Below are 27,675 nucleotides of genomic sequence, written 5' to 3'. Positions count from 1 at the left end.
TTTGTTTTGATTGGTTGTGGTTTTCTGTAGGGGAGAGGACTGCACTTATCTGTGGGTATAAGGACAAGCATTTAGGGTAAAGTTAGGGACTGTTCTAGTTTAGTAAAGTGGCAGTTTTAGGTTCTCCGTGGCTTTACTATCTCTGGGTAGGTGGCCAGGTTTCCAATACCAGAGGCATGATTTCCTTCTTGTTGAGTGGTTATTAGGTCCAATTAGGGAGTTGTTGGTTACCACCAAAGTATGCACACCACTAGTATGTCCTCAGGACAAGAACAGTAGGCATGCTAAAATGGGGAGGGAAAATCCACAAGGCCTCAGCCCTACACAGAGAACTCCAGGCAACTGAGGAATCTTAAGAGTGGAAGAAACAGTCTTCCCCAGGGAAGAGCACACCAGTGGGCCATCCAAGTTCCAAATGGTCTGTCCTGGAAGCATACATATGAGTAACATTATACAGACTGAGCTGGTTATGTTTAGGAAAATATGTATTACAACAGTTGATGAAAAAAGAGACATGAATTTGAAAAAGCAAAGGAGATATATGGGAGAGCTTGAAGGGAGGAAAAGAAAGAGAGAAATGATGTAATTATAATCTCAAAAGTAATAGAAATAAATGAAGACCATCACCCAACTGATGAGTACATGGGAGCCCACAGCAGATTATCTCCTTCTGTCTTGGGGATCTCTGTACCAACATAAAGAGCAACAGCTTGGCACTTACTAGTTCTGTCATTTTGAACTGCATTTTTATTGTCTTTATCACTTATTAAAATTTGAATATCTTATTACAGTATGTATGCTCATGTTTCATTACAGCCCCATGTAGCTAATTAATAATTTACATAGACTAGATTCAATGTTAATTTTAGTTGATACTGGAAGGCACCATTTGTGGATGATCAGAAGAGATGAAATTCTTTATTAATTATTAAACTTGTGGGTAAGGTGTGGTTCATGAGGCAGTCGGTTATGGGCTTGAATTCTGATATACTACTTACTTGGTATATAATCTTAGATAGATACTTAATCTCTCCACTCCTGTATTTCTTATTTGGGAAATGAGATAATTATAGTAATTAACTCATCAGGTTACTCTGAATATTAGATGCTGTAAAGCACTTAGAGGGTAGAGTAAATCCTTAGTAAATACTGAGTGATGTGATATTGCTCTCAACTCCATCTTTGTCATTTCTGGATGGCTCTGTACTTATCTTGTGGAGAAATATCAGTGGAAACTGTAGGACCACAATGTGGTATTGGTAAAAACACAGTAAGGAAGAGAGTTACTTGGAGCTTTGTTAGTTTGTAATGAATGAAACACTTCAGTGTTTGTGGTTTGTAATACTAAATTATTGACATTTTTATTGATCGGGTTTTCAGCAGAAGTAGTAAAATTACCAGAGTTGCATTTTTAAAATCTAGAAATTTACTGCTGATTCAAATAAAAATTAATATGATAGTCATTTTGTGGCCAAGACAACAAATATATTTAGCAGTCATAAAAACTGCAAATCTGGAGTTAGAAGGAGATGGCTCAGTGGTTAAGAGCTGTCTGCTCTTCCAGAGGACCTGGGTTTCATTCCCGGCACCCATGTGGCAACTCACAACCGTCTGTAGTTCCAACCGTCTGGGGATGGATCTGATACCCTCACACAGACATGCACAAACAAAACACTAGAGCACATAAAATTAAAAAAAAGTTATAATAAAAAGTTCCTGCAAACTTTACAGTTGACTGCCCTGGACACACCTGTGCCTATTTGTCACAATTTTCATGTGCACTAGTATGGAAAGCCTCTGTTCCAGAACAACTAGTAGTCTTTTCCTTCCATGTTAGAATGCTTTGCATACTTATTTTCTTAGCACTTATGCCTTTATTTTGTTCTAGTGATATGTCCTCTTGTGGCAGGGATAACATTACCATCCGTTGTCCCACTAGCAACATTTTGCAATACTTTACCTGGGAAAAATAGCAGATTACTTACCCTGCAAAGTTAGCGTAATAAGGGTATGCATACAGTGCTCGTGTTTATACTATATTCCTTGGTTGCATTACAGGTAATTTTCCATTATTTGAATGTGTACATGTTGTGTACTGGGCCTTTTTAATGTTATATGTGGGATTGTTAAGCTTCTTGTAACCAGGGGAAAGTCTCCAAATTATAGCAAGTAGTCACCCCTCTTCTGATACTAACCCTAAACACTTACAGGTAAAAATCATTACTTGGTGTATAAGTAAAGATGAATATTTTAGAAATAAAGTTTTGTTTGGCCAAAGGTCAGTTTTTGGCATACCACACAGTAAAGAAAACCCAAACTGTGTATTCTCCTCTGCCTTGGCTTCCTGTGTTCTCTGCTGGTTCCTTTTGGTTTCTCTACTTAACGCAGATGAGCTGTGGGTTTTCAATTTAGGCTTGGAGCGCTTTCCCTGAAAGTTCTATACATTAGTCAGCATTGGTTTCAGGTCACAAACTATTCTTCAAAACAACTTGGAATATATGTGAAGTAACATTATTTATTCTGCATAGGTCATTATCATGCCATTAAATAGGTGAGCTACCAAGTTATCAACAGAATTCAGCTATGTTTCCCTCAGTACTTACTCCTCAGAATTAGATTAGCTCTGTTAACAGTGCAGGGTGCTGCATTTATGAGTTTAGTTAGCTCCTCCCTTCTATTTATTACCTGTCAAAATAAAGGGGGAAATGTGGGAATTTTGAATGTGTGTGCATGAGAAAAACAGGAATGGGGCTTCTGTAAAGTGAAAGCATGAACATGGGAAGATGGATGGAAATCCGTCTGTCAATGCTCACATCTCTGCTAGCCTGGCGGTTAGCGCAAACATGGATGTGAAGCAGGGAAGAGGACCCTTCCCCCTTTACACTAGCAAGTTTACTATATAAAACACGTGCAGACTTACCTTCAACTCGGGATTGCAACTAAGTGCCAAGCTCTCTGCAAGATGCCTTTACTTTGACTGGCAGCAGAATACCCTCTTCTGGTTGACAGGCAGCCTTCGTGGCTGTGGTTCACCCATCTGCAGATGACCTCTGGTAGCCTCACATTTATAGTGTAGCTTCAGGCCTGTGAGAACTTCCTAAAGCAACTGGCATGGCTCCCTCCTCATCCCCAGAAGCGCTGCCTTCATTCTTACAGCCTGCTTGACTGCCAGAGCTTTGCTAAGGCTGCCACAGAGGAGAATCTGAACTCATTTTGTGTATATTTCTACTTCCCGAATCAGAGATGTAGGTTGTCTGTCTAATGCCCTGGCCTCATTTTTACAGTTGCTTTTCCCTTGCTTTGTATTCAGCTTATTCTGTCTTACCCTTAGAATGAGACTGATGACTACCTTAAATGCCATCCTAGAGCCTTCAACCAGCAGCTGATGGAGGCGGAAGCAGAGATCCACAGTTAAGCGTTGAGCCCAACACCTGGAATCCAGGTGTAGAGAGGGAGGAGTGATGAGCAAAGGGGTCAAGACCATGCTGGAGAAACCCACAGAAACAGCTGACTTGAGCAAGTGGGAGCACATGGGCCGCAGTCAAGCCTGCTGAATGTGGATGTCAATTAGGAGACCTGGGCAGTCTATGGGGCCTCTGAGAGTGGAACCAGTATTCATACCCAGTGCACAAATGAACTTTGGGAGCCCATTCCCCATGGAGGGAGGGCCTAGGCCCTCCCCAAAATGATCTGACAGACTTTGATGATCCTCCATGGAAGACCTCACCCTCCCTGGGGAGTGGATGGGGGTGGGATGGGAAGATCAGTAGGGGGAATGGGAGTGATACGTAAAATAAGATTGTTTCTAAATACAACAACAACAACAAAAAGATAGCTCATGTATGGAGTTTTTAAAAGTTGACTGAATATTCACTAGTCATCAAAACTCTTCACAAATAGTAAGAGTATAAAGGATCTGCCTGCATAGGTCCTTAGTGAAAGTATGGTGGGGGAAACAGAGACAGACCGAAAACTCACTGTCTGAAGCCATGTGACGCAGTGAAGAACGGTGCTGGCCTCATGTGCAGCCCACGCTGTGGTCAGGTCACAGCCTTGGAAGGCTTCAGTGTTGCTGCTTCCGCTGCAGTGTCCTATGTATGCCAGGTCGGTGTCGTAGCCTACACAAATGTGCTAAGTATATGTGCTCAGTATAGCACGCAAGCGCATGGTTAGTGACCAAATGCTCCCCTTTTCTGTGTGGTGCTGGGATTGAATCCAGGACCTCAGATGTGCTACGGAAGTGCCACCCTACTGTGTTCCACTGTAAACCTTGAGTGTTATTGTAAGTGTAGGTAAACATTATAAATATAATTTGAGTTGAAAAAATCCTCGTCTTTTCATCTTGAAAGCTGAATTCCAAAACACGTAAGTGAAAGAGGAATAGGGGGACAAATAGTACACATATAAGGGATGACATTTTCCGCAGACAACTTTATGAAGAGCGTCATGTGCTTTCGACAAACGCAATTATAAAGTTATAAAAGTTTCAGGAAGAATAGAGCTGAGATGATCAAGTACAATCTCTGTAGAGTTCTTCCCAGCAGACAGTGTCCCCTCGGGACATCACACAGTAATAACAGTGTCTGTGGGCAATCCCCTCCATTGGGAATGACAACTCATCTGCTAGATGTGAAGACGAGGTGCTAGGCACAGTGAGATGCCACAGACGCTGAGCCGATCCGTCCGCAGTGACCAGGCCTAAGCAGAGTGGCCTTGTTGCATGAATGCCACAGGAGAAACCACTGACAACATGTGAAGTGATTTTTAAAGTGAAGAGGCCACATATCTGACAAAGGTTCATACTTGCTTTTGCGGCCCACAATTCCCCTTGTTATGGCAAAACCAAGTTCAGCTAAAGCTTGGCTTCATGTGAATTTTAGACCTTGTCCCCACTACAAAGAGGTGGACAGAGACTGTAAGGGGATGTAAAGGAGGGGCTTGTCATAGTCTTTCTGTTGCTGTGACAAAACACGGTGACCCAAATTAATTTAGGTGAGGAACAGTTCATTCAACTCACAGTTCTAGGCCTCATTCCTTCACTGTGGGTACATCACAGGAGGGGCTATCAGTGTGAATCCCATCACATCCAGTATCACTGTGGGTACATCACAGCAGGGGCTATCAATCAGTGTGAATCCCATCACATCCAGTATCACTGTGGGTACATCACAGCAGGGGCTATCAGTGTGAATCCCATCACATCCAGTATCACTGTGGGTACATCACAGCAGGGGCTATCAGTGTGAATCCCATCACATCCAGTATCAAGAGTAGGGAGAAATAAATGCGTGCATACATGGTGCTCAGCTAGCCTTCCCTACTTGGGCTACTCTGGGCTCAAACCCAGGAATTGAGCATCTCACTTTCGGTTGGGTCTTCCCACATCAGCTAAGGAGATCTACTTGCATGCTCTCAGGTCAAGCCAATCCAGATGACTTCTCACTGATGCTCATCTGCAAGTGACTCTAGACTGTGTCTGGTTGACAGTTACCAACCAATGATCTGAACTCTCTTTGCACTTAGGGCAAGTTTCCTTTTGTCCTGGAAGATGAGCGAGTATCAGCCATCAAGCGGTGTGGCGAATGCAGTTGAGCTTTGGACCTCAGCGGCTGCAGATGGCGCGACTGCCCTAGGAACTGGATTGCATTGAGGCCCTTCTGTTGAAGAGATTTAGGGAGATGCAGCTGCTCACCTCCACCTGCAGTAGTGGCCTGGGTGGCAGCAGTGTGGATGTCACACACACATCAGAGTGTTCAGAAGCTACTGGGGTAGTGAAGAAATAAGGAGACAAAATGAAAATGATGTCGGTCATCTTGATGGTGATTGGATATGGAGAGGAGAAAGGGAGAAGTCACTTAATCTTCCGGGTAGAGGAATGGACTCTGAGCAGTTAGAGGCAAGAGAGGCTTGTGGTAAATTGAGTCGATGTTGAGCTTTATACTATTGAGTTTCAGGGGGTTCCTGCTAGGAGCATGGGGCCAGATGCTTGAGCTGGGTCATGTGTCCGGTGTGGTCAGGCACACCACGGGGAGGTAGAGGTAGATAAAATGATGGGGCCAGGGGGAAGTGGCGGAGGACAGTCACGGGGTGAGCAGGTGATTGTGGCCTGGGAGAACACGGTGAGGAGCATGAGGAATGTTGGAGTTAGAAGGGTTTTAAGCTTTGACTTGGGAGACAAATAGGCTTCCTGGGAAAGAGAGCAGTTAGAGCACAGGGACAACAGCACGAAGACTGGCCAGCTGTGCATGTCTAAAGAGCTGTTCTGTTCGTGGAGCAGGAAGAGCCAGAATGATGGGCTTGGCAGTCTGAGGTGTGCTTTGAGGAGGCTAGAGGACCTTGGGTGGGCAAGTGAATTTTTCCGGACTGGTGTCTTCTGGGCTGCAGTCGGAACCAGTCGTACAGCCCCGGGTCAGATCCTGAGTGGGAGCGTGTGGACACAGGGAAGCTAACTACCAAAGACAGAAACACCTGGTCATCTCAGGAGGGCTCCCAGTGAATACTGAAAAGCCACAGTTTATTCAAGTATCGTCTTAAGAAGCTCTCCAAAAGCGAGGGTAATGGCAGAAGACATCTATTATCATGTGTAAAGGGCAGAATAGGAAACATTTCCTTTCATCCTAGAGACACTCTTAAACTGCACGTACTCAAGCTCTCAGACACCCCACATCAGCTAGTCTCTCCAGCCTTCAGGCAGTCTCACTAGCTCTCAGGGTGGGTGTGGACTGGCCCAGGGCCTACATCTTTTGTTATACAAACTAGGAGCCGTTCCCCACTGTGGCCAAGCCATCCTGAGGTAACCAGCTGTCATCTGAATGACAATAGTTCTGAGCTCCTAGAATTTTGTGGCTGAGCTGAGGCATATTTCTGAGATATTGCTTTTGGGCCTCCGACAGTGAATGGCGTAGAACGGGGAGGGGGTGAGATTGGAGAGACCACACCACTCTGAGCTTGGGCAAAGAGGTGTCAGATCTGAGTGGCATCACTGTGACTTCTGTGCTGGGGCTTGCCTGGGATGGGCAGTAGTGTAAGCAACAGGGAGGGGAAGGTTGTTCAGCAATCTGGAAGGAGCTCTGGCCTTCTCTGCTGGTCATGAACTCATGGCACCTCAGGTCTCCAAGCACACCGAGCTGCTCTGCAAGGCGCCCTTCTCCTCCCTGGGGTCTTCTGCTAGACAGTCCTCCTCTTTCAGACCCCACCAAGGCCACCTTCTCAGTAGGAGAGGTCTTTCCCGTCACCCCTCAGTCCGCATTAGCTCCCACTTACAAAGTCTCATGCTGCAGGTGTTTTTCCTCCTTGTGCCTTGTCTGTAGAGGTCTGGAACAGCACTGCCAAGAGTCTGTTTAAAAGGGCAGAAGAGTCAGCGCTAGACTTCGGATGATGATTCAGTCTCTATTGCAGACTTCTGGAAATGTCTGTTGTTTTTCACAATTCGTGTAAGGTGCGCACACAGAACTGTAGCCGCTAACCATGTCTTAGGGCGTCACATTTAACTAAACTCCATACTAAAATTTGTAAGTGTGAAAATGAATGGACAGTGAACAAATTAGAGAAGGCTTTCCTAGTTTCCATCTGTTCTTAGCTCTGTAGGGCACTTGTATATCATCATAACATTTTCATGATTTTGCCACTGGAGGGCTCAGTGAGCTTTCGAATGTCCCTTTCCAGGAACAAATTCCACGTTTATACAGTAGGGACCAAGTTGGTTTTCATCTTTTAAGAACCCTGTTTGATGCTATGGCTGGGTGCCCAGGCACACAGTCACTATAGCCACAGCACCTTTCGTAAACGCCTCAAAGATGCAAACTTCTGTGGCTGTTACATGTAAACTGACATCTAACAGACACAGTGGTGTTTCTCCCATCTGGTACAGAGGGACTGAGGTTGACGAGCAAGGCTTTTTTCTCAGATGTGATGAGCCTGTGTGTGCTCGAATGTGTGTGTCTTCTGCACATAGTGTGGTGGAGCAGAGGATTAACCAGGGTTTAGAGATCTGAAACAGCCCGGAGGTGGTTAAGATAGCTAGCATGGTATTATGTGACACTGTTCTTGGGGAGCTGTGAGTAAATACTCACCCGCATAGGGAACTCATGGCTGACCAAGGTATGGATCAAAGTCCAATTTGTCAGCCAGTGAGTTTTATTGGTGTTACTTACAGGAGCAGAAATGACTCGAACACAGCTGCGCCATCAAAGCCCACCCCTGCATGGGCGACAGCTCACAAAACTGGGAACCTGGAGGACACTGCACAGCCTGCAGGCAGCTCGGCAAAAGGGGCCCAGCCCTGACTGGAAACATTTCATGGTTTAGATGAGTTAGGCATTGTCGTAGTCTTAGGGTGGTCTTTTTAACTTCCCCAAAGCTCTGCAGGTTTAAAATGTTAAATTTTACAGGTTTAGATGAGTTAGGCATTGTCACAGTCTTAGGGTGGTCTTTTTAACTTCCCCAAAGCTCTGCAGGTTTAAAATGTTAAATTTTACAGGTTTCTATTATGACAGAACTTGTTGTATAAATGGATATTGGTGTGGTCATGTCTCAAGGGAGAGCAGCTGTATGTCCCTCAAAAGAGGGAGGCCAACCAGAATTTCAAAAACAGGAGTCCATGGATCAGCTCTGCTCTGTGGCCTCAGCTCAGAGACGGTTTCTTATTATGGTTTATTTTCCCCATTTAGCCCAATACTTCCTAAGTAAGCTTATTAATCAATCACACCTAATTAGTGTTAAAGCTTGCTGTTTTACTTTTCTCCTTTAATGATGGAAGTGGTTTTTCTCTGCCATGTACTCTTGCCGCAATAACTGTCTTTCCAAGTTCCAAAGTAACAGCCAATCAGACATAGTTTAGAAGTTCCAAAACTATGAGCCAAAACAAACCTTCCGTCTTTTCCCGTTAATTATCTCAGGTATTTCATGATTGCCATTGTGCTGCCCAGTTTATGTCAACTTGACAGAGCTAGGGTTGTCAGGGAGGAGAGAGCCTCAGTTAAGAAAATTTCCCCACAAGATCAGGCTGTAAGCAAGCATGTAGGGCATTTTCTTATGGAGGAAGGATCTAGCTCATTATGGGTGGTGCTATTCCTGGGTTGGTGGTCCTGGTTTCTATAAGAAAGCAGGCAGAGCAAACCAAGAGGAACAAGCCAGTAAGTAGCTCCCTCCATGGCCTCTGCCTCCAGCATCCTGCCCTATTTGAGTTCCTGTCCTGACTTCCTTTGATGACAAGCTGTTATATGGAACTGTGAATGACATAAACCCTTTCCTCCCCACATTGCTTTTGGTCACGGTGTTTCATCACAGCAATAGCAACCCTAACGGACAGTTATGGAAAAATTAATAGCAAAAGTGAGTGTAGAAATACTTTAAGGACTAATGAGAATGATGTAGATGATCATCCAGAGACCAGTATTCATGGACAACTTCAAGATTTCTGTCGCACACTCTGTTCTAAGTTGTGATAGCACTTTTTTCCTGGATATGTTATATGTGTCTTGGGCCAAAACCTTGGAGAATGGCACTGAAATATTAACTAAGCAAAGGAGTTCAGATATATGAGACACTCCTCTGCATAGCTTTTGTGATGTCTTGGAGGCATTCAGGGATAACATCTAGTGTTTCTGAAGAACCGTGTGGAAAACACTCTGGGCTCTGATGCGAAAGCCTAAAACCAACATAAAACCAGGACATGGAACTATAAAAATGCCTCTCAGAGTGCAGAATGCAGTGGCAAATAAGTTGTCTGTTTCTTTTGGTTTATGATTTAGTACAACACAAGTGTAAACCAACAGAAGGATGGCATCTTTAATAATAAAAACACTGCTAATTGGAGAGATGGTGATTGGCAGGACTGACATCTATGTGTTGTTAGGATTGAGCCTGAGAAAAGCTCTGGAGGGTCTGTCTAAGAGCTCTCCACAAGCTCTTGTGACTTCCTCATTTGTGAAGGATGCTGTTGTCTTGGAAATTTTCAGTCACTAGTGGATTTCCTTTGGTTTGCTTTTATGCTTCTTCCACTATGTTTGGTTTGTAATTTATTCTGCCCTATACTGTCTACTACAGAAATTGCACTTTCAGTACCAATATGAGCATTTAGATCTGTATGTCAGCCATGGTTTTCAGATTGCCTCAGCATCACCAAGCAGGGTTTAGGATAAGGCTCTGAACCAGCAGTTCAGCAGAGTCTTGTGAACAAGACACTGGCCCAGGGAGAATTTCTTAAACTAAGTTCTGTAGGCTACTTGTTGTCTTCCAGTGAGCCTGTTCCAGTGAGGCTGGCCTTGTCAGCCTTCCTCCCAACCTCCACAAAACCCACAAGAGTAAACTAGAAGAAAGCCTGGGACCAACAAACTGTACTTCTCAAAGGGTGATACTGAGTGTTGTTACTAGTAATCCTCTCATCATACTTTGCTAATGTATCAAAGAAGCTAGTGAACATCTCTCTTGAATTCTACTTCAGTTTGCAGCAAAATAAAATGGAACACTTCTCCCTCTTCGGAGATGGTTTCATACTGTTGAAAAACAGCCACAGCCTAACCATGGGGCTTCTTACCTCCGTCATGCCCAGAGGAGCAGGAACAGCTCCTTATAGACACACTGAGATTGTCCAACTATCGTTGTCTTCGGGGTAAGCTCTAGGGTTGTTTGAATACATCCCATGTCTCCAATGGCCCATTTGGTGGCTTCTCTGAGCAGATGTTTATGGACAGCCTGAATCTAATCTTTGTTATGCTGCTTATTAGTTCTGGGGAGCCGTCTGGAGACTGAGAAATGGCAGGCCGTCTTCCTCCAAAATGTTTGTGCTATGGGTATGTCTGCAGTCTCCAGTTTCAGTCTGATAGAATGCTACCTTGTCAGTCCTTAGAGGATCTTTGGGGTTCTGGTTCAAGGGACAGGCAGAAATGGATGAGGTACCAGAGATAAGTACCACAAAGAATAAGGAGTGAAGAGGTGGTTTTCCCCAGGGAAGAACATGCCAATCAGTTGTCCAGTGTCAAATAGCCTTGAAAAAATATATATGAGTAAAATCATGTAGTCTTAATATTTAAGAATATATATGCATATACATATGTGTGCAATAACAATTAGTGAAAAAAGAGGCCATGGAGCTGAAAGAAAGTGGGAGGGTTTATGAGAGGCTTTGGAAGGAGGAAAGGGAAGGGAGAAATGTAATTCTCAGAGAGAAGGGAAGGAGGGAGGAAGATAAGGAAGAAGAGAATGAATTTTGTGGGTATGTTAACCAATGAAAAGTGGCTTCGGCCATAGCTCTAAAATTGTGAGTTAAAACCCCAGAATTGTATTAGGGATTATGAAAATATTGTCAACAGTAAAAGGGTTCAGAACATACAATAACTAAAATTTAGTTAAAAACCAAATATAAGTAATGAGTACAAGATATTTTTAACAGTGCTAACCTGTGTAGATTTGTGTGACTTCACAGTAGCCTTGATTCAGGGATATAGCATGCACGTACACACACGTGCACACTTGCAGATTGCTACACAACTTAAGGAGAAAGGGATTATTTTTATTTTGCTTACACATCTTACATTACAGTAAATCATCGAAGGAAATCAAGGCAGGAACCTGGCAAAGCAGAGTCATGGAGAAGTTGGGAGTAGTATATGTTCTCCTCTGAAATATATGCTGTCACTAGGCCTAAGTAGTTGGTTAGGCTTCGAGTAACAGGCATGATATCTTCTTGTTGAGCAATTAGAGAACCGTTAGTATTGCCAAGGTATGAGTGCTACTAAAGCAGCCTGTAAATCATTTTGTCGTGCTGGTCCTTGTAGTCTGTGGGTACTGTTGGTTGCTTCCCTCCTTTGGAAGCTTGGATAGCACTTGAGATACCATAGAAGTCAGTCCTCAGGGAGGAGGCTTTCATTCAGGTCATATCCCACTCACATCCTCCAGATCCTGTATCCTAAGCATAAACTGTCACCAGCAATAGGAACTTGTTTTTCAACCTCTGGGAAGCAGCCATGGGGGACAGCAATTGTTTCTCCCTTTTATTCAGTTTTTAACACTATCAAGCGATCTCTATGTAGACCAACTACAGTTGACCTCTTGGGACTAGGCATTTTGCTGCCAGCGTCCTCGAAGGATGGAAGTGGCAAAACATAGCATTAGGTTCTTCACTGATAATTATATTTTCCAAGATCTGAGAAGTGAGGCACAGCTTAAATGACAACAGAAGGAACTTAGCTGATGATTATATTTTCTTAGATCTAAAAAGAGAAACCCAGCTCAAATCACACAAGAAAGCGTTTAGAACAGCTTTCAGATCAGGTCGTGGCATTGTGCGTGGGTCTTCCCACTGACACATGCGTTGCCCAAAGAACTGAGGGAAAGATAGGTTGGTATGGGGAGGCACGGGCTGGAAGGTGATTCAGCCTTGCCAGAAGGTGATCATCATGTTGACAGCAGGAAAGGCCATTGCCATGGAATTATCTGAGAACTATATTCAAATGGTCATAAATGGGCATGGCCTCTCAAGCTTTGAGACACACATGTTCAAAAGTACTGCCTATTTGCTGTTTTTGTGATCACATGCTCATGATTTAGTGAGTTTTAAGCTGTACTGTGTAGGAAGTTAAATGGAGCTTGTTAACCATACACATAGTCACCACTTAGCAGAGATGTTTGGTAGTGTGTATCAGTTTTCTGTAGCCATGTGATGATATTAAAACTTAGCAGTATAAGACAATATCTATTATTTCACAGTCACATAGTGAGAAGTGGTTCAGGTCAACTCCGCGGAGAAGCCTGGGTTCACTGTTTCCTTCTTGCTGGATTGAAGTCTGTCAGTGGGCTTGGGCTTTTATGTGAGGGTTCTAAGCAGTAACTTGTGTGTAAGCTGACCATCATGAGGTGATGGGGATGAGGGCCCATGTCTAGCTAATTGTCAACCCAGGACCACTCCCAGACCTAAAGCATACTCTCAGATTTTTGCCGTGTGGTCACTGATATGTCACCGAATCAGGAGATATGTCACCTCCCATGTTGGATCTCTCTGATTTCACTTGCTGCAACAAGTTTGAGAAACTCTCTGCTTTTAGAGTGTGCATGTAATTAGGTTAGAGCCACCTTGATAATCAACAGCCAAGCAATTAGTAAGCTTAATTATAAATGAGAATACTATTTACCATAACCACATATTTTATCATAATGACATGAGTAACATGAAGACCATAGGGTAGATATGCTTGGAATTCTCAATATCAAGATGTCTGGGGTAAATAGAATCCACATGTGTGCATCTTGAACAAACTCTCAGGTTTTGGTACAGTGCACAGAAAGAATAACAGAGCTGTGAACCAAATAGAACCTCTTCACAGTGAGAGGCATGCCAGAAAATGTGAACAATGCAGTTGCATAGAGCTTTTATGTGCTAAGCAACTGGCCATTGGCAGGTTTGGGGAGGGGCTTTACTGGTTCCTGTATGCTGGAGATAAACCCTAGGGCTTTCTGCATGCCAAGAAAGCTCTCTACTACTAGGTATGGCCTCAGCCCTACTCCTTTAAAATTATTTTTATTTAGTCTTCAAATGACATTAAAAAATGTGTGAGTGAGAACGTCTCTTGTTATTGGAAGAAGTGGCCAGTCATTTCCTATTCCCTATGCTAATGTCCCTTCACCACAACCTCTTTGGAAGTTTGCTTTTATTAAGATCAGTATTTCCAAGTGACATTAAGTCTACGTTGTGGCAAGATTTTTGTCATCAAATGTCAGTGAGAATCTATGAAGATTAAATATAGAATTTCTGCTTAGGAAAAAAAAAAGCGGTGTGTGGGGATGTTCTTACAGCTGACAGTCAGTTTGCAGTAACTCAACTCCTTAAGTAAAACTGAAATTTCTCAGAAACTGTACTTTTTTGTTCATGTGCTGATTAGGAGTGAGATTTGGGTACTTTTATGGCCAGGACACCTGGGAATTCTTGTACTGTGGGTCCACCCTCCTTCTTGTCCCGCCCACTTACCTAGGGCTCTGTGGTAGTTTCGATGAAATTGGCCCCTATAGGCATATGCTTACATGCTTGGTTCTCATTTGGTGAACTGTTGGAAGGAGTAGGCTGTATGGCTTTGTATAAGAGGTGTAGCCTTGTTGAAGGAGGTGTGTTGGGGCTGAGCTTTGAGGTTTCAGAAGCCGATGTTAGGCTCAGTGTCTTGCTCTGCCTGGAGAACAGGACATGGATCTCAACTCTTTCTCCAACACCACACCTGCCTGCTGCCATGCTCCCCATCATGATAATTATGGACTGACCCCCTGAAACTGTAAGCAAGCCCCTGAGTTAAATGCTTTCTTTTATTTTATAAGAGTTGTCTTGGACATGGTGTCTCTTCACCGCAATGTAACAGTGACTTCACAAACTTCATGAAGAACAAAATAGATTGTGAATACAGGCACAGTACAGTTCAGTGCTAAAAGCAGTGGCTCTCAGGTAAAGATGCCTACCTTCTTCCTAGCCATGAGGCTTACAGAACTTGGGCATGCTCTGGTTTCCCTTTTCCTTCTGTGAAATGGGCTCCATAGTAAGACATACCGTATTGGACAATCAAGAGAGTTACATGCTATGCACACACTCACACATGTTAAACAGTGCTTGTCACATGGACAGTTCTGCATAAGGGTATACTAAGTTTTAAACTGGGCTCTACCTCTCTATAAGCTGTTGTGATTGCAAATCACAAGCCATGAGAATTCCTCTGCTGTCAGTAGAGTCAGAGCATATGACTGAGATCTGGAGATCTTGTTCCTTTCCCTTTTAGAGTGGGGCTTAATGACTAGTGAGGTGGTGAACAGAGATGGGCAAATGTATTGGGAGAGAAAGGGAGAAAGATATCTGAGGCCATGTCTCTAGACTTTCTTGCTGGGGAAGGAAGATTTCCCAGGTGCCGTCTCATTCAGCTACAGTTTGCAGTCAGGCTTTCAATAATGTCCTCACAGACTTCCTGAAGTGCCACCAGTCAACTCCCTGCCACTTTGTAACCCTGCCCAACTTTATGTCTCATCAGTGATAGAGTCAAGATGCAGAGAAAGAAATGGCAGTAGTACCTGCTTTGAGGTCTAGCTTATGGAGGGGCTGCAGATCACTGTCCAAGATTTTAGCTAAAATCTAACCCAATGGCACCACCATCTGGAGTGTGACTCGTTAGTCTATGATCCTGTAAGTGAAATTTCTATGTTCTGTTTTTATTCCTGCATTCTGTAATTTCTGTAACATGATTTCTGCTAATGTTGTCTGCTTACCCTTGTAAACGTGAAAGGAATAGAGACGGTGGCACAAGCGCTTTCCATGGTATCTTATGTACAAGATGTTTTAAGTATGTATTTGAAAGAGTAACAATTTGGTCTTGCATTTTTGAGTGCTTGAAGCATGTATTTAATGCTTCTTGAATGTTCACAGTTTGATAAGCCCTTTACATTCTTTTGTTGAAACAAATGTTTGTTATTCGACAGTGTCAGTTTAAGCATGTCGTATGTCCTTCCACTGGGTCCTCCATTGTTGGGCAGGTATACAGACACAGTCCATTACTAGAGGAGAAATACCATTTCTATGAGACATTTGCAGGTGTGTTCATTGATAAGCAGATGGCATCAACTATTTTGTGTGATGCCCAGCAGGTTGTGCTCATGCTAACACATGTCTGTATCACGCCCAGCAGGTTGTGCTCACGCTAACACATCAATCTGTGCACATGCTTTCCTCTTGGCAGCTCCCATTCTCTTCCCTTTGTCTTTCCTCACTTCTGGGCTCTTGCTTTGTCCCGGCCTGCATCTAGATAGGCACTACCAATGGCTATATCAGTATCTAGTACGCCTTTAGCTTTTTACTTACGCCAGAGTAGACCATCTGCCCCATAGCAAGCTTTTCTTTTGCTTTTATCAATAATTTTTTGGAACAAAGTTTTGATGTGCTGTTATGTCTAAAAACGCAACATGAAAATAGGCATAATCGGGTCTTGTGGGATTGAACCTACCAGTTTATTATGATGTAAAGTGTTGCATTCTCATTTTCCCCTTAAACTAATTAAATCTATCAAATTCTGTTCTGGTGGAATCAAAGGCATGGGCTTAGTGTGTTTCCATGAAAGGCAGGCATAGGCAGGATCAGGCAGGTCAGGCAGGCGCAGGCACAGGCATACATAGGCACTCACAGGCACTCACCACTCACAGGCACACACAGGCACGCACAGGTAGGCACAGGCACTCACAGGCACTCACAGGCACTCACCACTCACAGGCACACACAGGCACAGGCACTCACAGACACACAGGCACTCACAGGCACTCACCACTCACAGGCACACACAGGCACACACAGGCACACACAGGCACACACAGGCACTCACATGCACACACAGGCACTCACAGGCACTCGCAGGCACTCACCACTCACAGGCACACACAGGCACACACAGGCACAGGCTCACACAGGCACAGGCACACACAGGCACTCACAAGCACACCCAGGCAGACCCAGGCACACACAGGCACTCACAGGCACTCACATGCACACACAGGCACGCACAGGCACTCACAGGCACACACAGTCACACACAGGCACACACAGGCATGCACAGGCACACAAGGCACTCACAGGCACTCACAGGCACTCACAGGCACTCACAGGCACTCACATGCACACACAGGCACGCACAGGCACTCACAGGCACTCACAGGCACTCACATGCACACACAGGCACGCACAGGCACTCACAGGCACACACAGTCACACACAGGCACACACAGGCACGCACAGGCACACAAGGCACTCACAGGCACTCACAGGCACTCACAGGCACTCACAGGCACTCACAGGCACTCACATGCACACACAGGCACGCACAGGCACTCACATGCACACACAGGCACGCACAGGCACTCACAGGCACACACAGTCACACACAGGCACACACAGGCATGCACAGGCACACACAGGCACTCACAGGCACTCACAGGCACACACAGTCACACACAGGCACACAAGGCACTCACAGGCACTCACAGGCACTCACAGGCACTCACAGGCACTTACAGGCACTCACAGGCACATACAGGCAGGCAGGTACATGTCTTAGGGATCACCTGAAATACCCCTTCTCCCCTGCAATTGCCAATTTCATCTATGAATGTCCTGAAATTTCATTATAGTTTTTAGTTTGCTGTTTGAATTTTCATAGCTCCTTTGTCATTTGTCTGGAGAACAAAATATTGTTTTTGTCCTCATGTCAAAAATGACATTAATTTTTCTGTTTTTTGAATCTCCTCTTGATATCCAAATTTTTTGAAAGGGAACTACTTTATGAAAGAGACATATTAGATTGGAATTTTGTTTTGAAAAGTTACATCTTAACAGTAAATGTTTTCACAAAAGAAAAGGAGAACTTTCCGTCTATAACTGTTAATAAAACCACATGGATACTAGACAATGGAACCTAGAAATTTGTTCCTTATGTACTATATCATTTTTTTAAAGAAAGAAAACAAGGTTTTCTGCAGGAGTGGAGAAGTGAGGAGACCAATTTATAGGATTGCAGAAAGCGTCTGTGGTGGATGCAGGACTGCCAGCGGGAGTTTGTCCCAATAAATAGACAGTCCGTATGTGTCATCAATAAACAGACAGTCCGTATGTGTCATAAGCTTCCCTTCATGGTGGTTTTGCCAGTCTGATAGCCCACGAGATATTTTTTGGTGTGACTTCAGTGCAGTGCTTGCCCAAGACAAGAAGAGATGACATAAAAGGGAAAGGATTGCTTTTATCAATTAAATTTTTATTTAAATGACATAGCTGTGATACTTGATTTGAAAAAATGGAATAGTTAAAAAAAACAGCAACTAGAGAACCGACCTTCCCCCTCCCCAGCTGCAGCACTCAGGAAACCCCGCCCCTCCCGGCCTGTACCCTGTGCAGCACAGCAGAGCTGCCAGGTGGTTGAGGTGAGGGTGACCTAGCCCTGAAGCTATTTATGAGCAATGGAGAGCTGTCCCTGTTACTCGTCTGACATGTGGTAGCATCGGCGCAGGAGAGATGCCCATCAGCGCCTGGGACAGGTGGAGGAGCTGGCCCTGGGGTCATAGGAGCAGGAGGATATCCCTGCCCCTCTCCAGCTGTAGCACTCTGAAGAGTGGTCCCTGTACCCCACCTGGACAACACAACAGAGCAGGTCCTGATGGTGCAGGTGTGGGAGAGCCGGCCCTGAGGGGTGAGAGTGGGAGAACTGGCCCCGCCCCTCGCTCGTTGCTGCAAGGGTGAGTTAGACAGGGCAGTGCTGGAGAGCTCACCCTGGTGGTGAGGACAGGAGAGAACCTGCAGGCTGACCAGCCCTGCAGCTGCCCAGGCGGAAAACCAGGGATATGACTTGATATATGACTTGATCGGCCCATCATCCACGCCATCTATGGTCTGCTGGATCACGTGAAGGGACCTGCCTACAGACCCCAAACTTCAGGATCTCCATGACACATGGCAAGAGGAGTCCCAGAGAGGGCCCAGCATCGATAGGGGAGCAGAAACCAGAGTCCCAGTGAGGGCCCAGCATTGATAGTGTAGCAGAAACCAGAGTCCCAGTGAGGGCCAGCATTGGTGGTGTAGTGGAAACCAGAGTCCCAGTGAGGGCCAGCATTGATAGGGGAGCAGAAAGCAGAGGCCTCAAACCAGACCTACGACTCTTCAATGAACACTTGCAGGTAAAGCTACAGGGACAAAGAAGTTTACTGCGTGACTCACTGTGTCACACTGCAGCTTCCATGACAGATTTTTAATCCCCCTTTTCCTTTTTCCTCTTAAGGTTTGTTTCATTTTGGGGGGTACAGGGGCAGAGGGCAGATGTAACGGGAAATAAATGGGACCAAGATGCATGATGTAAAAGGCACATGGAGAAATAAAAATCCATACGGGCAAGGCTTCTATCATCAGTAAACATGCCTAGCATCTAGATGATGGTCAGGTCAGAGAGCTGAGGGCAAGGAGGAAGGGGGATCAGACTGTAGCATGGAGAGGAAGTGGACCACCACCACACCCTGTTCAAAGCAAGGGAATTCAGAAGGCAACAACCGGCACTGCTCCCTGTGGGATCTAAAGAGAAAGTTTTCTCTCTCACCTGAACTTGCAACATCTAAATGACAGTTCAGAACAATTAGATAGTAGCCAACAAGTAGATTGCCAGGTGCTATTAATAGTAGGCCGAGTCCACAGAGAAGGCAGAGGAAATATGGCATGTAAGAGCTCATTGTTCCCCCGAAATGAGACACCAGTCAGCAATTTTTGCACACTTATCTGAGGAACAAAGAGGGTTTTCTCTTTATAAGCTCCCCAACTGACTGGTTTAATTTTCAGGTTTAGTTCCTATTTCCAGCAAAAGCCTCTAACTTGCCTTCACTGCCATTGAGGAGCGGACTCTGACGTATGCTGTCGTTTGGCAGGGCAGAGAAGGCAAAGGAAGCGATGGCATGCTTCCTCAGTTGAGAAGTCAGTGGTGTGTGTGCTTTCCTCTCCAGACATTTGAACTGAAGTGGTGTTCAGAAGGCATCTGTGCAGTGAGTGTGTCAGGGAGAGTGACATCGAATTAGGACGAAATGAGTCACTTGTGGGCGCCTTTGGTTCTCAATTCTGTCAGAAATGCTCTCTTAAGTAATGATCAATTTGTCGTCAGGATGAAGGGAGGACACAGAATGGCTCCATGTAAGCCACATCATTTGCTCCGTGACATCATATCATGCCATGCATACCTAAGACACACTTGAATCATGAGACTGTCAGGGTCTTCCATGACTACATGGAATACTGAGTTCTATGTCTGTCTATGACTGGATGGGTGTGGTGCTCATGATCCATGACTTCAAAGCTTGCTTACCAGTGCGTTTGGAAAGGAAAAGCTGCTCTTTCCCTGTGAGACGTCACTGAAGAATAAAATACACAGCTTCTCCAAGAGAGCCTAAGCAATAGTATTCTGATGCTAATTGAAATGAAATGGTCTGATCCAGAATGTCTAGTATTTCCATACAATATATGATTGCAGTGTCGTTGGTTGTTTATTGTTTTTGATTTATTTTGTTTTGCAATTAAGTTGAGTGTTTATATGTTCAATGATAATTTAAAATCAAGATTAAATATCATTCTCCTTTGATTTAAATACATTAAGAAGCAGATATATATTTCAAAAATAAAAAAAGGAAAATTAAGGTTATTTACTGAAAGGGAAAGTCATACTTTAGGTATGTAATTATTTAGAATTTTAGGTTATAGCTTTTATATGGTGCCTGGAACTCACACCAACCCTCCTTTCCCACCCTCCTAAGTACAGGAATGAAAATATTGACTGTCTTTGGGGGAAAAGCCACTTTAGCAACACCTTGGTTAGAAAACTGAGTGATGATTTTCAATTGTCTATTCAACACAGTTTCTTTGAATTTGCTATCTCATGAAATTTCTTTTATAAATTCTCCTGTGTGCTGACAGTTTTCTAGCCATCTCTCAGCATGTGCCTATGTTGGCCAGTTCACTTGCAATAAGATCACATGGAACCTGGTATTATTCCAACATTACACGCATACAAACCCGAACTTCTCATTGACTCTTTCAGATGACCCATGGTAGCCTGCCCCATTTATGACAAGCACTGTGTTTGGGGGATGAGAGTCTCTCTTCAAATACTGTTGGTGTATTAGTGTTTTTAAGGGACGACAGATTATTCTGCTTTGTAGGCTTTATGCTGGACAGAACGTTTTGTCACTTGGAAAGTGTCGTTTTGGGGTCAGCAAGATGGCTCAGTAGGTAAAGATGCCTGACACATTGGATCACTGGCACTCACATGATGAGAACTGACTCCAGCAAATTGCCCTCTGGCTTCCATATATACACTCATGACTTTGTGCTCTGTGCATGTGTATATGCATGTGTGCACACACATGCATGCATGCATGTGCATGCACGCCCACATGCACACATACACACACATACAAACACACACACACAGGTCTTTTCTTTCTCCCACAAAGTTAAAAATGTTTTGCTTTTATTTACCCACACTGCTTTTTTCTGCATAATATTTCTTGCCTTTGGTGAAGTGATCTGAATACTTCTCAATTCTGTGCCATTTGTGAATTCATCAGCGCACTACTCACTGCCTAGCTGGATCATTAGGGGAGATGTTATGGCAATAATGCTTTATTCACATGCCATGTTCCCAGGAAGCTGAGAGTGTAGTTGTAGTTGTATTGAATGGTGGCACCCATATGAAGCAACAACATTATGAAGCATTTCATATGAAGCATTTCAACATTAGCGTGGCATCTCTTAGAAAGGAAGAAGGATTCCACAGTCCTGGAGATCAGCCTTGTGACTGATACTAGACATCCTTGGTCTGAGTCATTGTGGATTCTGAGTGAGTGATGGCATGGCACTCATAAATGAGTTTCACCTTTTTGTTTCAGCCTTAAGGCTTTCTCTGACCTTCTGGCCCCTAGCCATTCCACAGTAATTAATGCTGGCATGCATTGGCTTTCAGCCATTTCTCCATGGTTAAAACACTAGACGAAGGAGAAAGAAGAGAATCAGGTAAAATGAATAAGATTAAAACCTCTCCCACAAAGACAGGGGAGGTTATGCTTTCCTCAGTGCTGGCATGCTTCCTGAGGCCTGCAGACTAAGTAGGGAAGAATGGATCCATTTGCATTACTGATTTTGAAGGTTTTACTTTTATTTTGAAGTAGCATTTTACTGGGGGCTGGAGAGAAAGCTCAATGGCTAAGAGCACTTTCTGCTCTTAAAGAGAACCTGAGCTCTGTTCCCACATGGTAACTCACAGCTGCCTGTGACATCAGTTCCAGAAGTTCCAATGTTCTCTTCTGAGCTCTTCCAGCTCCTTCACACATGCACTTAGGCACATGCATGTATAAATATGTAAATATAATAGTTCTGTCCTGTGGCAATTAAGTTGTGCTTTGTCAATCAGCACAAAAATCTCTCCTATAATCAGTTTTATGTCTACTCAGTGGCATTTGTAATTGGTAGTTGGTTAAGGGACCATATCTTTGCCAAAGCCCCCTTTTTATTTCTGGCTTGGAAGTGTGGAGTTGAATGTCACCTGTGAGCAGCTCACACACCTTTGCAAGTTAGGTCTAGAACTTTGGGCTCGTAGCTAACACGCTGCAGGCTGTTGTTGACTTTTGTATGAGATAATCTGTGTGTTGTGGAATTTAAATAACGGCCATCTAAGAAAATTTGTCAAGTTAACAAATAATTTCTAGATGTTTTTATCTCTTAACTCATGTTTTCTTACTTCACACACTTCTTTAACTTAGTAATTTAGAATTAATTTGTAAACGAGTTGGTAGTGGAAAGAAAAGTTACTAGACATGGAACAGTGATAGGCATTTACCTCAGCATATTTTTATGGCAGAGTTTGTTTTTTATTTGCTTTTCAGTTGCTGACCAGGGACTTTTAGCCATTGCCTCAGGTGTTGGCTGTGGTACAGTTGTAGCTTCTCGACACAGACTTGTCCAGTGCTCTGAAAGTAGACTATGAAAAGTTGACAGCTGCATAGGTTGCCACTGTCCGCAATGCACTAAACAGAAGTGAGACCTTAGGACAACATGGCATCCAAGATGTGCAGGAGAATGTGTGTGTGTGCACACGTGTGTGTGTGTGTGTGTGCATGCATGCGTGTGTCTTGTATTACTACATGCATGAGTCTATGTTCATGCTCACCCATGTATGCATCTGTATATGTCAGAGGCCAACACTGAGTCTCTTTATTACCAATTTCATGTTCTTTCTTTTGAGCCTGTATCTCTCACTGAACATGGAACTTGCCATTTCAATTAGATAGGCTGGCCAGGGAATCCTCAGGATCATCCTGTTTCAACTTAGCCCCACTGTGACTTACACACACAAGCCACCATGCCTGGCATTTTTTTTTTAAGTTTAAATTTAGATTAGAAACAAGGTTGCTTCACAAGTCAGTCTCAGGTCCCTCTCTGTTTCCCTCCCCTCCTTCCCTGCCTTCCCCCAACACCCCCAATATCCCCTTATTTACCCAGGGAGGGTGAGGCCCTCCATGGGGGTGTCCATAGTCTGTCATTTCATCCAGGGCAGGGCCTAGACCCTCCCTCAAGAGTTCAGGGTGAGAGTGCATCTCACATTGTTGGATGGGAGTCCAAAGTCCATGTGTATACTCAGGATAAATACTGATCTACTGCCCAAGGCTCAATAGATTACCTAGGCCTCCTCACTGACACCCCCATTCAGGAGGTCTTGATCAGTCCCATGATGGATTCCCAGGCATCAGCCTGGGATTCAAGAGCTAACCATTGTCAGGTTAGTTGTTTCTGGGGGCTAAACCAGCCCAGTCTTATTCCCTTTGGTCATTAGTCCTCCCTTTCTGTTACTGGCTTTCTTGAGTTCAGCTCAGTGCTTAGCCATGGGAGTGTGCCTCTTCTTCCATCAGCCACTGAATGAAGTTTCTCTTTCCCAGACTCTCTGGCCATGGGATTGTAGGCTGGCACTCCCCAGATGTATGTCTGAAATCCATACATGAGAGAGTACATGCCATGTTTCTGTTTTTGTGACTGTGTTACCTCACTCAGGATGGTTTCTTCTAGTGTCGTCCATTTGCCTGCAAATCTCAAGATTCCATTGTTTTTTTCTGCTGAATAGTACTCCATTGTGTAGATGTACCACATTTTCACTATCCACTCTTCGGTTGAGGGGCATCTAGGTTGCTTCCAAGTTCTGGCTATTACAAATAATGCTGCTATGAACATAGTGAAACAGACATCCTTGTTGTGTGAATGGACATATTTTGGATATATGCCTAAGAGTGGAGTTGCTGGGTCTTGTGGTAGGTTTATTCCCATTTTTCTGAGGAATCTCCATACTGAGTTCCAAAGTGGCTGGACAAGTTGGCACTCCCACCAGCAATGAAGGAGTGTTCCCTTTTACCACATCCTCTCCAGCATAAATTGTCATTGGTGTTTTTGATTTTAGCCATTCTGACAGGAGTGAGATGGTATCTCAGAGTTGTTTTGATTTGCATTTCCCGGATGGCTAAGGATGTTGAGCACTTTCTCAAGTGCCCCTCAGCCATTTTAGACTCCTCTGTTGAAAATTCTCTATTTAGTTCTGCAGCCCACTTTTTAATTGGATCCTTTGGTGTTTTGCAGACTTGCTTCTTGAGTTCTTTGTAAATTTTGGAGATCAACCCTCTGTCAGATGTGGGGTTAGTGAATATTTTTTCCCATTCTGTGGGCTGCCTTTTTGTCTTGCTGACTGTGTACTTTGCCATACAGAAGCTTCTCAGTTTCAGGAGGTTGCGACCCCTGGAGGGGACCCCCGACCCGCGGAGATGAGGTGATGAGGGTTGCTACTAATTTGGTGGGTCTTCATGAGCAGATCCGATCTTAAAAAGCAAACTTCAAGAGGTTAGAGGAAACAGGCTCAAGACAACCTTTGCTGATGAAGAGCGTTTATTATTGGGGTGAGATAGTTTTTATAGGAAGAGAATTTCAGGGGGCGGTACAAACATCCCAATCAAGTCTCAACTGAAATATACACCAAATAAGGTAAAGGCGAAGTTGTAATTTTCCATCAGTTGCATTCCACAAATGCTTGTCAGCATAAACCAGGTGCAGGAATTAGGGAGGGGTAAAAAGTGTTCAAAGGAACACATTAACCTTTTGTTAACAAAGACAATTGCTCTATAAGGGTTACTTCCACCTATCATTATGGTAAAAGCATCCAAAGGAACACATTAACCCTTTGCCAACAAAGGCAATTGTTCTATAAGGGTTACTTCCCCCTGGCTAGGCGGGTGGGCTGCCCTGTGTAAATTTAACTTTTGTGGTTAACTTTTTCCTTTGTCTCAAGGGCATGTGTGCCCGCAGTCACGTAGGCAGAAGGCCAAGTAATGGCTGACAGACTCCATTTTGTTCAAAGTTCTTAGCAGTCACCAACAGGAAGACCCATTTATTAATTGTTGATCTCACTGTCTGTGCTAGTGGTGTTATGTTCAGGAAACTGTCTCCTGTACCAGTTGGTTTAAGGGTACTACCCATTTTCTCTTTAAAGAGGTTCAGTATGGCTAGACTTATGTTGAGGTCTTTGATCCATTTGGACTTAATTTTTGTGCATGCCAGCCTCCAGTTATGCCAGCACCATTTGTTGAAGATGCTTTCTTTATTCCATTGTATATTTTTAGCTTCTTTGTCAAAGATCAGATGTTCATACGTGTGTGGGTTAATATCAGGGTTTTCAATTCCATTCCATTGGTCTACCTGTCTATTTTTGTGCCAATACCAAGCTGTTTTCAGGACTATAGCTCTATAAAATAGAGCTTGAAGTTAGGGATGGTGATGCCTCCGGACGTTGCCTTGTTGAGCAGGGTTGCTTTGGCTATCCTGGGTCTTTTGTTTTTCCATACAAAATTGATTATTGTTCTTTCAAGGTCTGTGAAGAATTGTGCTGGGATTTTAATGGGGATTGTAGATTGCTTTTGGCAGGATTGCCATTTTTACTACATTGATCCTACCTATCCAAGAGCATGGGAGATCTTTCCATTTTCTGAGGGCTTCTTTAATTTCTTTCTTTAAAGATTCAAAGTTCTTGCGATACAGGTCTTTCACTTGTTTGGTTAGTGTTACCCCAAGGTATTTTATGTTGTTTGTGACAATTGTAAAGGGTGATGTTTCTCTGATTTCTTTTTCAGCCCTTTTATCATCTGTATATAGTAGGGCTACTGATTTTCTTGAGTTGATCTTGTATCCTGCCACTTTGCTGAAGGTGTTAATCAGCTGTAAGAGTTCCCTGGTAGAGTTCTTTGGGTCATTGATGTAAACTATCCTATCATCTGCAAACAGTGAAAGCTTGAACTCTTCCTTCCCAATTTGTATCCCCTTGATCCCCTTCTGTTGTCTTATGGCTCTGGCTGGAACTTCAAGTACAATGTTGAAAAGGTATGGAGAGAGTAGACAGCCTTATCTTGTTCCTGATTTTAGAGGAATTGCGTTGAGTTTCTGTCCATTTAGTTTGATGTTGGCTGTTGGTTTACTGTATATAGCTTTTATTATGTTTAAGTATGTTCCTGTTATCCCAGATCTCTCCAAGACCTTTATCATGAAGGGGTGTTGGATTTTGTCAAAGGCTTTTTCAGCATCTAGTGAGATGATCATGTGATTTGTGTTTTTCAGCTTGTTTATGTGTTGGATTACATTGATGGATTTTCGTATGTTAAACCATCCCTGCATCTCTGGGATGAAACCTACTTGATCGTGGTGAAAGATTGTTTTGATGTGTTCTTGGATCTGATTTGCCAGTATTTTATTGAGTATTTTTGTATCAATGTTCATGAGGGATATTGGTCTGAAGTTCTCTTTCTTAGGTGTGTCTTTGTGTGGCTTGGGGATCAAGGTTATTGAAGTCTCGTAGAAAGAGTTTCACAAAGAACCTTCTGCTTCTATTGTGTGGAATACTTTGAGAAGAATTAGTATAAGCTGTTCTTTGAATTTCTGGTAGAATTCTGCACTGAGGCCATCTGGACCTGGACTTTTTTTTGGTTGGGAGACTTTTGATGACTGCTTCTATTTCCATAGGGATTATAGGTCTATTTAAATTGCTTATCTGTTCTTGATTTAATTTTGGCAAGTGATAGCCAGGAAGTGGTTCATTTCCTTTAAATTTTCGAATTTTGTGGAGTACAGGTTTTCAAAGTATGACCTGATGATTCTCTGGATTTCCTCAGAGTCTTTTGTTATGTCCCCCTTTTCATTTCTGATTTTGTTAATTTGCATGTTCACTGTCTGCTGTTTGGTAAGTTTGGACAAAGGTTTGTCTATCTTGTTGATTTTCTCAAAGAACCAACTCTTCGTTACATCGATTCTTTGTATTGTTTTCCTAGTTTCTACTTTATTGATTTCAGCCCTCAATTTGATTATTTCCTGGCATCTACTCCTCCTGGGTGAGTTTGCTTCTTTGTGTTCTAGAGCTTTCAGCTGTGCTGTTAATTCTCTAGCATAACTATTCTCCAGTTTCTTCATGTGGGCACTTAGTGCTATAAACTTCCCCTGTAGCAGTGCTTTCAAGGTGTGCCATAGGTTTGGGTATGTTGTGTCTTCATTCTCATTGAATTCTAGGAAGTCTATAATTTATTTTTTTATTTCTTCTTTGACCCAGGAATGGTGCAATTATGCATTATTCAATTTCCAAGGGTTTGTAGGTTTTCCACAATTTGTGTTGTGGTTGAATTCTAATTTTAAAGCATGATGGTCTGATAAGATGCATGGAGTTATTCCAATTTTTTTAAAGTTGCTGAGGTTTGATATGTTGCCAAGTATGTGGTCGATTTTTGAGAAGGTTCCCTGTGGTGGTGAAAAAAAAGGTATATTCTTTTTCATGTGGGTGAAATGTTCTATAGATGTCTGTTAATCCCAGTTGGGTCATTACTTCTATTAGACCCTTTGCTTCTTTGTTGAGTTTCTGTCTGGTATTCCTGTCTAGTGGTGAGAGTGGTGTGTTGAAATCTCCCACTATAAGTGTGTGGGGCTTTATATATGATTTATGTTTTAGTAATGTTCCTTTTACTAATGTGGATGCCTTTGTATTTGGGGCATAGATGTTCAGGATAGACACTTCATCTTGGTGGGTTTCGCCTGTGATGAGTATGTAATGACCTCCTTCATCTCTTTTGATTGAT

The 27,675-nt window shown here is 43.5% G+C and overlaps 1 protein-coding gene across 4 annotated transcripts in view; it reads left to right on the top strand.

The window, feature by feature from the left end:
* The window catches only part of Mctp1 (multiple C2 and transmembrane domain containing 1), a 521,330-nt gene that overhangs the window by 40,555 nt on the left and 453,100 nt on the right, over positions 1-27,675 (top strand). The gene's annotated exons all lie outside the window — the stretch shown is intronic.

Source organism: Mesocricetus auratus, unplaced genomic scaffold (assembly GCF_017639785.1).
Source record: "Mesocricetus auratus isolate SY011 unplaced genomic scaffold, BCM_Maur_2.0 Super-Scaffold_100020, whole genome shotgun sequence".
Lineage (NCBI taxonomy): Eukaryota > Metazoa > Chordata > Mammalia > Rodentia > Cricetidae > Mesocricetus > Mesocricetus auratus.
This window is presented reverse-complemented; position numbering and strand designations above follow the sequence as displayed.